The 15,082-nt window shown below is 48.0% G+C and overlaps 1 protein-coding gene and 1 long non-coding RNA gene across 4 annotated transcripts in view; both read right to left on the reverse strand.

The window, feature by feature from the left end:
• LOC121591088 (protein lava lamp-like) overlaps nt 1–15,082 on the reverse strand; it is a 126,844-nt gene that overhangs the window by 48,152 nt on the left and 63,610 nt on the right. The window lies entirely within an intron of this gene.
• Nucleotides 595–1,150, reverse strand: LOC121591089. Its single transcript, XR_006004514.1, has 3 exons — nt 1,104–1,150; nt 973–1,032; nt 595–695 (listed from the first exon to the last, which is right to left on the reverse strand). It is a non-coding gene; the product is annotated as an uncharacterized LOC121591089 (long non-coding RNA).

Below are 15,082 nucleotides of genomic sequence, written 5' to 3' on the forward strand. Positions count from 1 at the left end.
TTGTACCGGGATCGATGCCGATTGCAATGCCCTGGGAATATCTCGTAAATTAGCATGCACGGTGACCAACGATGGGGTGAGAGCAAGCCGAAATTCTGCAGCCAGTCTTGCGGGGTTAGTGAATGATTAATTTGCCTGATTATGCCTGAAGGGGACAGTTGAGTTGTTGGTATGTGAAGTAATGCACAATTATGAGTGCAACATTTCACATAAATTGACATTCCATTGTTATCAAATAGAATTTGTGGTTTATCAATAGATCTTTAAATTAAAAATATATTTTAAAACACTTCAACAAACCAAATTTCAAACTAAACATTTGCTTTTGAAAAGAAGCACTAAACATATAAAGACCCACAACGAGCACGTACCCAACCGCCGACTGTTTCAAATGTTTTCGATGTCGTATATCTCAAAATTATCGTGTTTTTCGTTTAAAAAATCGCTTGCGTGTAGTAAATGACGACACGAGCACCCCCCGACGTCGGGTGAACGTTCACACGACGTACACCGACGTCGGAAAATTTGGAAATTGTCGGTTGGGCGGGTGGGCGGTGGGGGGACGCCATCGCTACTAGCGCCATCTATACGTGAGCTTACCTTGTCGTGGCTTTCCTCGAGCTCGATGATTCGAAACTCGAGCAGTTCGTTCTGCTCGCGCAGCTCGTGACTTTCCTTTAGCAGGTCTCCTCGCGCTGAAAGAAGAAACGATAACACAAAAATGAACAATCGTATGTTAAATTGTCTTTTGGTAAATAAATGCACATAGAACGATGGTAAAATGCAAGACTTGCTTAAAATGCAAGACGAATAGAGCAGTTTTTCCTAATGCAAACTGCTACGAATACAGCTGCTGCCGCGAGAAACGCTTCACATTTGAAAAAAAAAACGTTAGCAACATCAACTTACTTGGAGATCTTAAATTTGTGATAATTTATGATTTAATATACTTTAATATTACACAAAACCCACCTTAACGAGGTATGCAATCCGTTCGTTCAGTTTGCTCTGTTCGCGCGAAGCTTGTGTTGCCTGAAAGGAGAAGCAGCGTGGAGTTAGTTTCTGTCAGCAGTTTGCGAGTTTCACACTCTGCACTGCCTCACCTTCACCAGCTCCTGCTCCAGCTGGTCGATCTGTTCCTTGGCAAGTCGCCCGTAGTAGTCCCGGTTGAGGATATCGTACCGTTGCTGCATCTCATCCAGCTCAGCTTGATCCGCGCCAGCTTACCATCGTCGCGAGCTATCAACGCCGCGGACCGTCCACTCCACGGATCGTCGTCCGGCGAGTGGCCGGGGAAGCTGTTCGGCTGCGGACTCATCGAGGAGAGGGCCGAGTCCGTATCGGAACCGAGAGACGCCTGCTGGCACTCGACTGAGACGATCGATTGCTGTGCTGATGTGTTATTGCTCCCGTCGCAAGATAGGAGGCGGCGTGATCTTAGACTCTAGTACTACGCTACTGGCACCCCTACTTTCGTTGCTGTGAGCTTCCTTGGTTCGTTTACATAATTGTGCGGCTAGGTTGGAAAAAACAACACAAAATTGAAACAAACTCATGGTAATCCCTGCGTTTTGGCAACAGATCGACGCATCCTCCACGGATCCTTACCAGCGTCGGCCGTTCAACCTCATCGTTGCCGCACGTCGTCGTTTCTATCGCTAGGTCTAGATTATTAGCCTGTGTTTCACTTGTGTTCCGCGTCGTTCGGCAGCTGCCGTCGTGTGTCGACGCTTCTTCCGCTGCCGGACGGCGGTCGTCGTGGTTGTCGTGGTGACAATAGTCAGCTCCAGGATTCCTTCGTGTCCAGCTGTTCGTAATCGTCGGTGACGGATTGGATGCTGTTATTGCTGTTGCTTTTGCTGATAGTTCCGCTACATGTTCTGTCTCACGCAATTTTCGCATCTGCAAGTGGAAGGGGAAAAAAAGAAAAACCAAAACGACATTACTTTTCGGCTCCAAAAGTCTTCAAAGCTCGGCGGCGAGATGATCTAGCTCGGGTCCACGCATCAACCAAAACAAGCTGACTTCTTCACATTCTTCGGGCTGCTCCGTTGCTGGGTCGGCCGAAAATAAACCGCTTTATCCGACTCGCTATGGTTGGGCCGTGCAGCTCAAAAAATCAAAAGAAAGACATTGAACTTTTAATCGCCAGGAGTGGCCGCAACGATCTTGTACCGCTCACCGGCCGCCCTACGAACTGCGTCTGCGATGCCGGCTGCGAGTAAAACGATCACGATACACGTTTATGCTGCACAGTAGAGAGAGTGCGAGGACGATACCGCCGGCCGCCGTGTGAAGTACGGCTTGGGGTACTTTCTTCATGGGTCACCTTACACAATGGCACGGCACCAGATGAACGGTTTCTTTTTTGGAATGATTCTTTCCAGCAAAAACAACGTCGGTGGAAGGCGCAGGCAAAGAGTGCGGAAGGCTTCAGCGAGCTTTTTTTTTCTTCTCGCGTCTCCACTCAAAATGCTCACCAAACGAGCATGGAGAGTGCTTAATGCTGCCGAAGAGCTACACATTTATTGCTGCGTGGGTTGTGCGGGTGTCCATCTCGTCACTACACCTCCTTGCACAGCCCACGCATCGGAACTCCACGCAGTGCGTCTAAGCGCCTTTATGTAACGCACCGTAATGATGTCGATTGCGTTGCAATGCACATGCAATGGGTTGGGAGGAGATGAATGGTCCCTTAATCTCCATTTCCACGCAATCTCCCGGCACAGCTGCACTGTCTCCTCTGCGGAAGCGTCCCGGGGTGATCTATATTGAGCCGCGGGAGCAAGTAGATAAAATATTGCATGACCATAAGCAGAACCATCGCGAACACCCGTCGCCGACCCCCAGCAGGTCGTGCCCACAATCCCCGCCGTAATGTTGCGCCAAGTGCCGAGCGGGGAAAAAAGGGAGCGCCAGTCGGTACGATTTTTACCGACCGTTGAAAGGAAAATGGGCACACCGCGTTTGAGGGCTTTTGAGCAGGTCCCGGAGGGTCGCCGCGAGTGAAAGTTGTGGGGCAGTTTGCAATTTTTTGCATAAATTAGGTGGCGGCGGCGGTGGCGGCAAGGGACGGACCGCGATCCATTAAAGTAAAACGGAAACATGATTTATTCCCACATGAGAAGCATTTTTTCTGATCGCATCGCGCATGCTGCCCCGCCAAAATGAGAACAGAAGGGCGGACGAGTGTGAAAGGAAAATCATCAAACTTCGATTATTCAACAGGCTGTGTCAAGCCCATGCTGTCAGAAGACAAACTGTTCGCAATCAACTTCGGGGATAATGCCATCGCCTTCGTTTTTGGAGATTTGTTTGATAGCATAAAGCGCTCAAAGTCATCGCAACGAAACGGCACAGCGGAACCCGTCCAGTTCCCGGTTGCTGACCATATGCAATAATTTGCCATCGCCTATCGATGCCGTCGATCTACGCCGCAACACTTCGCATCACGTGAAGGTTTGCAAATCTCAAGAGACTTTACTGCCAGCAGCATGAGTGTTCCCAACAAGCTTGTTAGCTCGCTGTAAAACTGAATGCCGCTCGACTTTCCATCCCAATAACCCGGCGACCCGGTCAGTGCTACACCAAATCAAGCAACAGAGGCATTGATGAGTGTGTATGTGTGTTGGACTGTCTCAAACCGATCAACGATCGATACGGCACAGCGAACCTGGTGAAATGCGCTATTCACCCAATATCGTACTGAAGCTTACGCAACAATCCTTAAACTGCACGATGAGATAAAACTGTACAGCTCCTGTCACTCTCTTTCTCTTTTGCGGAGTTCTCTTGTTGATATGGAATGAACAGCTAGCATACAAAGAAAACCCGATCGTCATAATTGCAATCTTTCCTATCCTAACGCCACACTCAATCATCCCCGTTTTGGAAGCTCAAGACAACGATAATATGGTTAGTGCCGCACATGGCGCACTAAGCCAGCCTTATCGTACTCGTGCATAGGCAAGCTTTTCTGAACGGCTGGCCCTCATTGGCCAGAAATCACTTTCTTCCGCTGTGAAGCGTTGTACGAAATGGCAAGCGACGAACCCGGCAGTACTCGACCTACCACCGCGCACTGTGTGCTCACATCGTGGTCGAATGAAAGTGAAAACAATCCACGACCGGTGTGTATGTGCTTTCGATTCAAATCGATGGTACTTTTCGATGGTAACTGTTTGCAAGCCACGTACAGAAGATAAATCCGTGCCGCATGCTGCCGCCGCAGTACACCGTGTACAGTGCCGGTGAAGATGTGCGGTATTCCGTAATTGTTCGCCATTAGGAGGAACCGCTGGGTGACAAGAAACCGTATCTGCCGTGCCGATGCAGAAAGCGAAGAAATTGCAAACATGTCTTATGATGAAGTGTGAAGTGCGCAAGTAAGATTTCCAAATGTGTTTTTGATCACGTGCTTTGCAGTGTTGTGGTACTGTTTGGAACGTGGTATAATGCCCCTTTTTGCTGAATCTCACGCCATTGCTCGGGACTACCTACGCGCATGGTGTGCTGCCTTACATCTGGTATGCTGGACATTTACACTCATTCAAACTGTATCTCTATGGTAAGCAGTGTAATTATAGCACGAGTTCGATGTCTAGACAATTAAATCGATCACTTCTAAAGTTTACATCTCAATGGCCTGAACAAGAACGAGCCCTACTGCGACTGAGTGTGTGTTTTTACGAACAGTTCAGCCAACAGCCAAACTGATTGATGGTTGAATAAGGTTTGGGAAACACTGTTGGACTCTATACTGTCAGCAACTGACATAGGCTTGATCGCTTTATGAAAACATGCCTTTTAATGCATCTACAGCATATCTTGAATGATTTATACTGCATTGGATGATGGATAAAAAGCCTGCAGCATCTAAACCATTATTAAATCACTTCAATAACGTCCAAGGTAACTCTGCTTCAACGTTGTCCACATAAAGCTGTGTCGAAATTAAACCTCTCCACAACTCTGGAAAGAAGTGTTTATTTATTCGATGTTGAATTGTCGTGCTACTGCATTTGTATTTTCAGCTTCTTTTTTTCACTTCAGTTTCAACTACAAAAACTCATTTCAACCAGTTTGCTCACCCTACTCTCGGCCAAGAAGACATTCAAGGACCGGTCGGTTAGCAAAACAAACGAAATCGATTCGATCGACCTGCCCCAAAGCCGACCACTTACCCTTCGCTTAAGCGCATGATCGTCTTTACTTTCACCTTGCTGGCGGAATTTTCTTTTAACCTTTTAGCTACTCACCCTCACCCTCGCCCTGTAAAGATCTTGTACTGCGCACAATTACACCATCCGAAAAGGCCAGATTTATAAGGCACAGGTCACATAAAGCCCCCCCCCTCAAATTGACACGCAAGCCCAAATCCCTCGCAAGCCCTCCATGTGGGCACATTGACGCAACCGAGCCGATCGGTGGGATGTGGAAGCAGGGCGGGAATATTGCCGTTACGCAACAGCACCGCTTTTACCGAAAGCATCATCTTCTGGAGCAGCCACCGGTCGGTTATTCTACCGGCCGGATGATCGGTGGTCAGCTTTAGCTCCGGATCAAATTCGAACCGTCACTGGCCCGCTGCTGGCACGCACAGCAGGAAATTGCGGTCGATGGTCGATGGCATTCGTGTCCGAAAGCCACGGCAAACCCGAACCATTCGAACCATGACGAGACGCATGGTCGACATTAAGCGACACACAGTCGCGGAAGGGAAAGAGAGCAGCGACGTTGCAGGGCGTTTGCCTCTGCGTGCCCCAGCGTCACGCAAAAATTGAAAGCGGAAATGGACGGCGGACCAAGGGAACTCGGATCGCGCAAATTTACAAAACTAACACGGTTCGGCCCGCTTGTTGGTTGGGCAGACGAGGAGGAAAACAAACAGAAACAAAACGCGATCTAAGCACACGGTACACCAGGAGACGTGTACATGATGCCCCTCTTCCACCCCCTAGGAACTGAGCGGAACTGCAAAATTGCAACGAATCTCGTACCTCAAGCCGGGAAACGAAAGATCGATCACGTTTCGATAAATGGGCGCGATCACGGTTTTTCGCGATTTGCTTTTAGCCCGGTTGTGCGCTGGGTAAAGCTAAAACTATAAAAAAAAACCGTGAGGAGGCTAACCGGCAAAAGGCAATAAAATGATCTGTTGAGTAAATGGGCGAACATATTTACGCGCCCGAATCTCTCCCCCCAACCAGCTTGGTGATTTAAGAACGTCCGCAGCATATAATTAATATGGCCACCTGAATCGATTCGTGTCTCAATCGCTTTCTAGAGCGTGTTCGAGAGTATTGTAATGTTATTTTTGGTGTAGTTGCTGGCCAAAAAACTGCGGCCGTATTTACGTTCTCTTTGTCACTATTATTTCGTATTAAAACGCTTTATGCAACGGTTTAACTTGCGCGCGCGCGTGATAATACAGCAGCAGCCACATTATCTAACAGTCGAACGATTAAGACACCGATCAGGCTCAGTGGCCGGCCAGGCCGGTATTCCGACGGGCGATAACGGGGGGGTCCGATTTTACCGTGCTTTCTCAAACCAACACCCACAAACGAGACAGCCTCATGCGCCTTCAAGCCACTGGAATTTCTCCAGATTGAAGACTGTCCCGATCGTTTCATTTTTCTTGTTTTCTTACGGCACACTCCATTATCGAATGATCACAGGCAATCGTTATAATTTGCCGGTCCGCGGGTACGTCTGCGAGCAGTTTCGTGTCGTTCGATTAGTCTGTCGTGCTCAGCTAAACGGTCAATTTGAAGCGCCAGTAATCGATGAAGCATGATTACTATAAATTGCCAGTTTCGGACACTCGCCTGCTTGCTTGGAGGTGCTACTTCCGAGCGTACTACGCACCGCGCCTCTCCCCCATCTCGAGCGGAAGTACGCGCTTTGTCACACTTTCGGTGGTTTCGGCAAACAAGCTAATTATTTGTCGTTTTTATGGTTTGGTGATTTGTTAATGTTTATCTTCGTTTTCTTTTCCAGCGCGACGAAGTCAACAAAGGACCGCATGCCAGTGAGCAGACACACCTTGTCCGGATGCACTTTTGTTATGTTTTTGATTATGCAAAGTCCCGGGGTTCCCCTTTATCAACCGTCAAACATTGACACCCATGCTTTGACGGGTACGCGTAAAACACGATTGCTCGGGCAAGCCATAACGACACTCGGATTAGCCTCAATGTCCGAATATCGCTGGCCTGGTAAGGGACAACATATGAACAACGCCATTCGATGACCGAATGGCTCAAAACGGAACCCAGCCAGTACTTTACATCATCCAACTTTCGCCATTGTGCCTCCTTCTTGAGAGACAGGAGTACCCCCTTTGCTGTTCGCTCCTAACAAACGCTAACCTTTCACGCTGTTGACAGGCGATGAATGATGTCAATTTTTTTACCATCCGCAAAACTGCGCCACCAGGTGTGGTTGCCAATTAATGTGTCAAGCGGCTCATCTTCCCCGGGAGGAGCAAAGCAACCTTGAGCGGAACACTGGCAGCTTGTCAAACGGCGCAGAGTGCGCCAAAAGTTACCGCGAGCGTTCGTTCACCCGCACTCAGTACGCTATTGTTTTGGGAAGATAATTTTTATGAAAGGGTGGGGAAGGGAGGTTGCCTCGTTTGTGGGACATTTCAAGCCTGCACGCGTACATTACCCACCCACTGCGCGTGCGTGTGTCCCCGATTGATTGCGTTGCTTCGCCAGGCACAGCTTGTTCCGAAACGGACGACTTTCTAACACACACTTGCGGCGGTAGCAACGGTACGGGATGACATAATTTGACGGTGGTTAGATGTTTGCAAAAAAAGGCAAATTCCATGCTTTTGCACACAGTTGTTTGAAAGGGTAAAGAGTGTGCATGCGTGGCTAGGTGTTTAAATTACTTTTACCTTTTCCGCTGCCAGTCCTGTGGCATAATAGAGGAGTAAAAGGGGATATGTGTTAAATAAATGGTATCTTGTTGAAGGTGTTCGAACTCCATTCAATAATACCAATTTGATGTAAAAATCTTCAATTATGTCTAGCTGTAGCAACGAGGTTTTAAAAAAATACATATTTTGTCATCTTATCCATCCATACTTGAGGGATATAAGCACATCAAACATTTTTAATGTTAATTTACACCAAATGTTGCAATTAAAACCTAATGCTCGCCGCTTTACCCAATGTCAAAAGCATTCATTTTATGAAAGCTAACATTGTTTCCCAATAGTTGCGTTTTCACCCCATAATGAGGCTCTTCAGCAACGTTCTAGTGGTAAATGATGCTGTAATTGAATAATGTTTAGACCCCGACTCCGAACGCTCGATCGTGTCAAATTCGTCAAGATTGCTTCTCCGATTCAGGTCAATGAGAATCAAACCGTTTAGCTCAGTCCAAACGATGGTGTAAGGTGGGAGGGGGGCGGTGAGAGATTTTTACATCTCTCACGTCGGTTGTCCAGCAAGGCTTCCACTCATCAATTGGTCAATTAGCCAAATCGAGCTGCGCCAAATCAACGCATCCAGCGCTCCAAAGCGATCGTTTGACTTTATCGGCTTACTAACAAACGCAAATCCAAATCTGTGCCTCACAACAACCCAGCAACAGCCCACGTTACGAGCAACGCAAATGGGCAAATGAATATACTAAACGCTCATCGCCATCACTCATCACGACGCACCAACGCGCCAGCCGAACGCAATCAAGTACTTTCATCTAGGCAACTGGCCAAACACGCTGGCCGTGCACGGGTGTCTTTAAAGTACACGATCGCACAGGAAAGTAGCTGCTGCCGTCGTCCCCGGACACTATTAGCCACACTGGCCAGCGCTTTCGATTGCAATTAAATAGCAATAAATGTAAAATTCGTTGATTACTATCTCTCGTCCCGATAGTCGCGGCACGGTGTCGAGCAATTTACCTACAGCCACTAGCACCGAAATGGAAAGCTCCGTGCTTGCCTGTGGATCCCGGCCTGTGGATCGTAGGCATAACATTTACAATCCCACTCCTCCACCAGGCGTTCGAGTGGAGTTTTTATTAATTAAATTTACAAAGATAGCACCGTCGGTGCGATGGGAAAACCGGGTGTGATCGTGCACTTGCTTAAATTAGAGCATCGAGCCGAGATGCATTAGGAGCGGATGGAGAGGGGGGTGGCCTCGGGTTGAGAAATGCTAAAGACTGTCAAATTTGTCAGCACCCCATAACCGGAAGGAAGCTGCAGAGAGTTGAGCTGCAACCGGGCGGTGAAACCGGTTGCAGCATAACGCAAGGCCACTGACGGTGCAACACACAAACGCTTCAAATCTCACGCGCTTACTTAATGCCACCCGTTGGACATAATTATACGAAACAGTTTCAAATCGCACACCCGTCGACCCGGACGAAAACGTAACGAGCCTCCGGAATCCCGGCCCTCCTTCGCCGGCGCACCCCAATCGGGTATCGGGTTTAATGAAAACTGATCGATCAGTTTGGCAGCAGTTGAAATCGTATCCACTCCCTTAGGGCAGCTTCGAAGGCCGCCCGTTTGATGAAACAACTTTAAAACGAGTTGAATGAATATGGATATACACTCGCACACACACACATACATAAACACACACGCATGCGTAGATAGAGGAAAATCCGGCGTCAGGCTATCTGTCGTAATTTGTGATGACAATCCTTCCCTTCCCGACCACCGAAACCGACAGACCGGTAGACGAAAATTAATTAGTTCCCGCCCGTTGTTTCGGTACCGTCGGACAGTAGCCCTTCTCCGCGCTGCAGGTGGCACAGGGTGGAGCCCCTCCTGCAGAGCCAAACAACCATAAACCATAGCGTGATGATCGGCGATAGAAATGTTTCGATGCATTTTTCATGTTATTTTTTCTCCACTTGCTTTTTTTTTTTTGGGCGATGGAATCCACTGGCTAGCCAACACAAATGATGCAATCGGTGAAAGGGGGCACCATATTAGGCTGCCATTGCTACTGCTGTGTTGGGCTAAGTGACATTGTGTGATTCGAGCCTACGAACCTCTCGGCAGACTTGGGTGTCAGTTTTCTCCTCCTCGTTTGGCGCCTCGTTTGTGCAGGTCACCATTATGTACAATTAATAAACACAACGATCGGTGCGATCGCATTACCGGTGGTGCCGAAAGCAGGCTTGTTAATGGTTTGTTGCAGTAAGAAATATTAAAATCGATCGAATAACCTTACGCATGGACGATTAACTAATTTAGCCTCAATATGGTGAGCCCTCTTTCTCTCTCGCTCGTCGGCACAGCTTACAAGAGGGGGCAATTAAAACGCCGCCGAACATTATTCAATTACACCGAGCTGATGTGAATACGTGCAACGAGACGTCATTTCGTTTGCCAGCCTCTGCCTCCTGCGGTACGCCTTGGCCAACCGCACTTGCCGACGATCATCCAAAGCAACTCAAGATGGGCTCCATCTGCGCACCGCCAAACCTTCGGGCCGCGCGTAACTACCATGTGAAGCTCATCCTTCGTACCCGCACGCTGGCATAGGTAGGTTAATTGTGCAACCACACGCTCAGACCCATGCTCATCATTATACCCATCTCACACGTGCCGCGGGGCTAATCTTGCGCATAACCCGCTTCGCTACGGATCGTCCGCAAGTCGAGACCCTTTTCGTTCGCTCCCATGCTCCCACGTGCGAAGGAAAGGCACCAAAAATTGGCCAGCATTATTTAATCGCTCTGTCACCGACTCCTCCGTGTGGGGTTCTGGGCCATCAAGATCAAGCTCCACAGCTCCGCACGGCGTCGAACAGAAAACTGCGATCGCGATCGAAGCGTCTGATAGCTTTGCAAATCGAATTAGCTGCTGCAACACGACGCGCGGCCCGGACCAGCGAACCAGCGACACCTGCTAGCCGAAACCTGCGCTGTTAACCTGGTTTCGGGTGGATGAGCCCGAGCCAAACATTGTAGCATAGCCGAAATGGCACAAAGGCAGACCAACAGCAGAAAAAAAATCAAATCGCTCCAAGTTACTCCCACTCTCGCGTGCCTATCCAGCGCCATGCTCGGCAGGGGTGGTGGAGGAATGGGCAACCAGCGTTGGCGGGCCTGGGGAATTTGCGATCCTCAGCCAATTGCGCTAGCGTAATCTAATTAGAAAGAAATGAAATTGTGGCTTTCGCGGTCAACACGTTTCGTGCGGGCGTTTCGAGCGGAGCCTTTAAAACTGGCCGTACTAGATGAGTGGTGGTGGACCACAACTGGTTCGTTCCAATGAGTTCTATTGGTTCACCTGCGCGTAGAGGTTGCAAAAGTACGGTGCGTACAGCAGTGGTGCAGTTTGGAAATGGTGTTTGGGCTGTATTTTACGAATTTCTGGCGCTTTGCTAACGATATGGGGGGCTCTAACGGTTGTTGCAGAGCTCGAGCGGTTGTTGTTAATGGTGATTGGTTTGCTAATTTTAGTGAAATATTTTTAATTAAATTTAGGATTGCGGGACAATAGAGGAGCTGCTGTGCGCACTTCTTGAAAATTGAACGATAATTCACGTAACAACCATTTTCAACCCGGGCCTATCAGAGCTCTTTGTGGCTTCAGAAATAGTGACTGATTTTCAGCATCGTGTACATAGATGATTGATTTCATCTTCTCTCCAAAAGCAAGACACTAAATAGCATTTTTGAAAACGAAAATCGATCGCATAATCAATTGCCAATGGTGTGTTGGGGAGGGGGGTTGGTGCATTGAAACAACAGACATGCATAAGAATGCAAATAAAAACACACCCACAAACAAACGCACCGATGGGTTCCGATCTACGATCGGTTTCACCAGCTACCACGCACCGTATCGTCGAATTGATATGCTGTTGCGCATAAAATAATTGCTATTTGCAACAATGCACGCAGCCCATAATTGCAACCCTTAAACACAACAAAAGCCAATCATTTCATTACTTTCACCGTTCATTTCGTACAGCTTGCCTATACACCGATTCCCACTATGCAATCACCTGCTTGGCATGATATTCGGTGCAAGTTTAAGTCAATTTTACGTTTATCTTTGTAAAAGAGCTGCACTTGACTTTGTACACATTGCCCACTCTGTCACAAGATCCACATAATTTTCTCCCGGAAAGGCTCTTTCGCACACAAAACTTTCGTTTTGACTGTAAAAACACACTCACACACGCGCACATACACGGGAGTCTGGAGATCACGTCGGCGAGGTCAGAGTGTGTGATTTATTTACTTACTCTCAATCGTCCACTGGTTCCAGTGGAACGTACAAATATCCACGACAGTGCGCAACACTCTGTGCTTACCTGCGAAAAGAAGCAGAAACAAATGAAACGCCATTAGAAAGATAGCTAAAAACCGATGCGGATGACAGCTCCACAGTGACTGGCCGTAGGTAATGATCGTACCGCCGCCCTTCCACGAGCGCCAACTACACGGGCTTTCATGTTCCGTGGTATGTTTCAAGGATACCGGGATGCTCGACACTGCACAAAGCCGGCGGCAATGTCAACTACAAACAAGTCTGGATCCCGATAGCTTTCCAGCTGATGCACGCTTCTATCAACGTTCGCAGCAGCAGGTACAGGTACGACCCAAGTCCCATAGCTCCACCACTGTATGCCCAAAGAGCGACCGTTCAAACGACGCCTCCGATGAAACGAAATTAACATCAGTCAGGGAAGGAGAAGGCTTTCACCATGTGGCAGTCGACATTGATCAGCCCGGCGCTGTGTAGAGTGAAGTGAAATTACACATTCATTGCAACGCGGAATGGTGTTGATGCGAGCGAACCGTGTGCCTTATGAATAATCCGCGACCGGAACCGTAGAAAATGCATAATTGATTGGCATTAGGTACATCGATTAGCCATCACAGTCGGTTTGATTTACGCGCGAGACTGTTGCAGCTTTAGTGGCAGCAACTCATCGCTCAAGGCAGATGTAAAATAGAAGAGAAAAATCAACCCTATCCCTACGCAGGGTGGATATGTGTTGCAGCATAGCAAACCAACATCAAACGTTCTGAAACAAGCTATTAATAATTGTAACGGAAAGATTTTTGCCTCCACTCAAATGATCAGTGACTTGATAAATTATGCTTAAACCAAACACTCCGACGCAATTGCACATTTATACGACGCCTGAGCGTTTCAACCGAAGCCTTCTATCGGTAATAGAAGTTTACCCATCAATTATGCAACTGGACGATAAATTACGTTAGCTGTCAGGGTAAAACAGTTTTCCGATGCGGCTGCTCATCACTGTCCGCAAGGATTCATTTATATCTTTCTAATCCATTCTACCGTACACGCGCTCTCTCTCCCTCTCTTTGCAATCTTCCTGTCGCTCTCTACACCTTCTATTGATTTACAACAGAAACAAAACATACTAAACCGGAACAGTTCATAAATTCATCAACCACACCCACGGTGCGACCCTTTGTGTCCAAGAGGCTCGGATCGATCCTTTATTTTTAGATCCATACACACTCAAAGAAACACACACACATACACTCGTGATGCCACGAACGCATTGGAATGGGTCATTAAAAGCTACCTCCTCCCGGAGATGGAGTAACACCCACATCCCGACCGAGGGGGATGCATCCAAGGAACAAAACAGTAAATGGTAACCGCTAGCAACAATGTTTGTTGACGTTCAGCAGTCCATGGCGTTCTATTGGCCCGTTCCTCCATCGTCTATCTCCCGCCTTCCACGCGGTTTGCACATTCCTTCCCAATCTTTCTCCAAGCACGAACAAATTTGCAATCGATAACTGCCGATTGATTGATGACCGCAGCCTTAGCATCCCCTTTCGAGGCAGTGGCGGTGGGTTTTGTTTTTAGTTTTTCTACCCTCCTTCTAAAAGCCTGTCTGCCCTCATCACCCTGATCGTGTTGGCCATTTGTTCGCAAAAAAAAAACACACACACACACTCGATAATGATGACGAGCGGGATTTATCGACACAGAAACAATTTTCCCATTCCCGAGGTCGCATATGCAAAGCGAACCTGGAGCCTACAGGAAGTGATTGGCGCGGTCGAAACGCGCCGGCCAACGCCAGGGCCCTGGCCCTGAATGAGGGTCAAACCCAAGTTTCCGGCCATTTTCACCGTGACATTCACCCGCGCCAATTGCTACTGGTCGAGCGGGCAGAGCAAACGGAGCGAACCCTTCCTGCCAGCCCGACCGCTCTTCGCACCTACCTTGGCGAAATATAGGCCACGGAGCCATCGTTGGAACATCATCTTTGCGCGCTGCAAGAGCGGGTCGGGCGCTCGATGGAGGACTTCGCTAACGGCAGTCGTCGTCGAGATTGCTTTCTTGCCAGCGCGTGAAGGATACTTTTAGCGGACACCTTTATTGCTAGCACACATTTTTTTTTAGTCAGGCAGCGCGAGCCACGGTGCTAGAGAAACTGCGCCGTATTTCTTCGCCGGGTAGGTTGAAACAGTACGCACAAACAAATGGACCGTCGCGTCACTACCGGAATGCTCTGCTCCTTGCGAGCCACGACAAACTGATGGAAATTTTTCGGGCGGCTCCAAACGTCAAACTGCTGCGCATGGCATTCTGAGCAAGTGGTTGTTTTTATTCGCTGGTTCGTTTGTATAGTATTTCCATGGCAACGTTTGTTTCATTAAACAACGATGTGTTTGATTGAACCAAAGCCCGGTTAGTTTTGGTTTAAATTGGCCGTTAAAGTTTTTTTTCCAGATGTTTCATTGCTCATAACAATGCACATTTGGTATCAAAAGCATAAAAATCTTGACAGCAACAGGGCGCTGTACTTCAACCGAAAGGCAAACGAAAGATTTCAATGCGCCAGTAAGCTGCAAAACGATAATAATCATCTCAAGGTGACGCTCTTCAACCCCATACCAACGGGAAAAGGTCGAGCAATCGATGAATGAACTTTAACCACCGACAAACCGACGTGACACTTCGAACAAAATGAGCTTCAAAAGTTGTCTCCTTATTTCAAATGAAAATACGTTAAACACTAGCGCCATCTCTATAATGATTCGCTTACTACACTGGCACAGAGAAGGAACTGCTAAATCCCCTTTTTGTTTGTCT

This window comes from Anopheles merus, chromosome 2R, assembly GCF_017562075.2.
Source record: "Anopheles merus strain MAF chromosome 2R, AmerM5.1, whole genome shotgun sequence".
NCBI classification, from domain to species: Eukaryota; Metazoa; Arthropoda; class Insecta; order Diptera; family Culicidae; genus Anopheles; species Anopheles merus.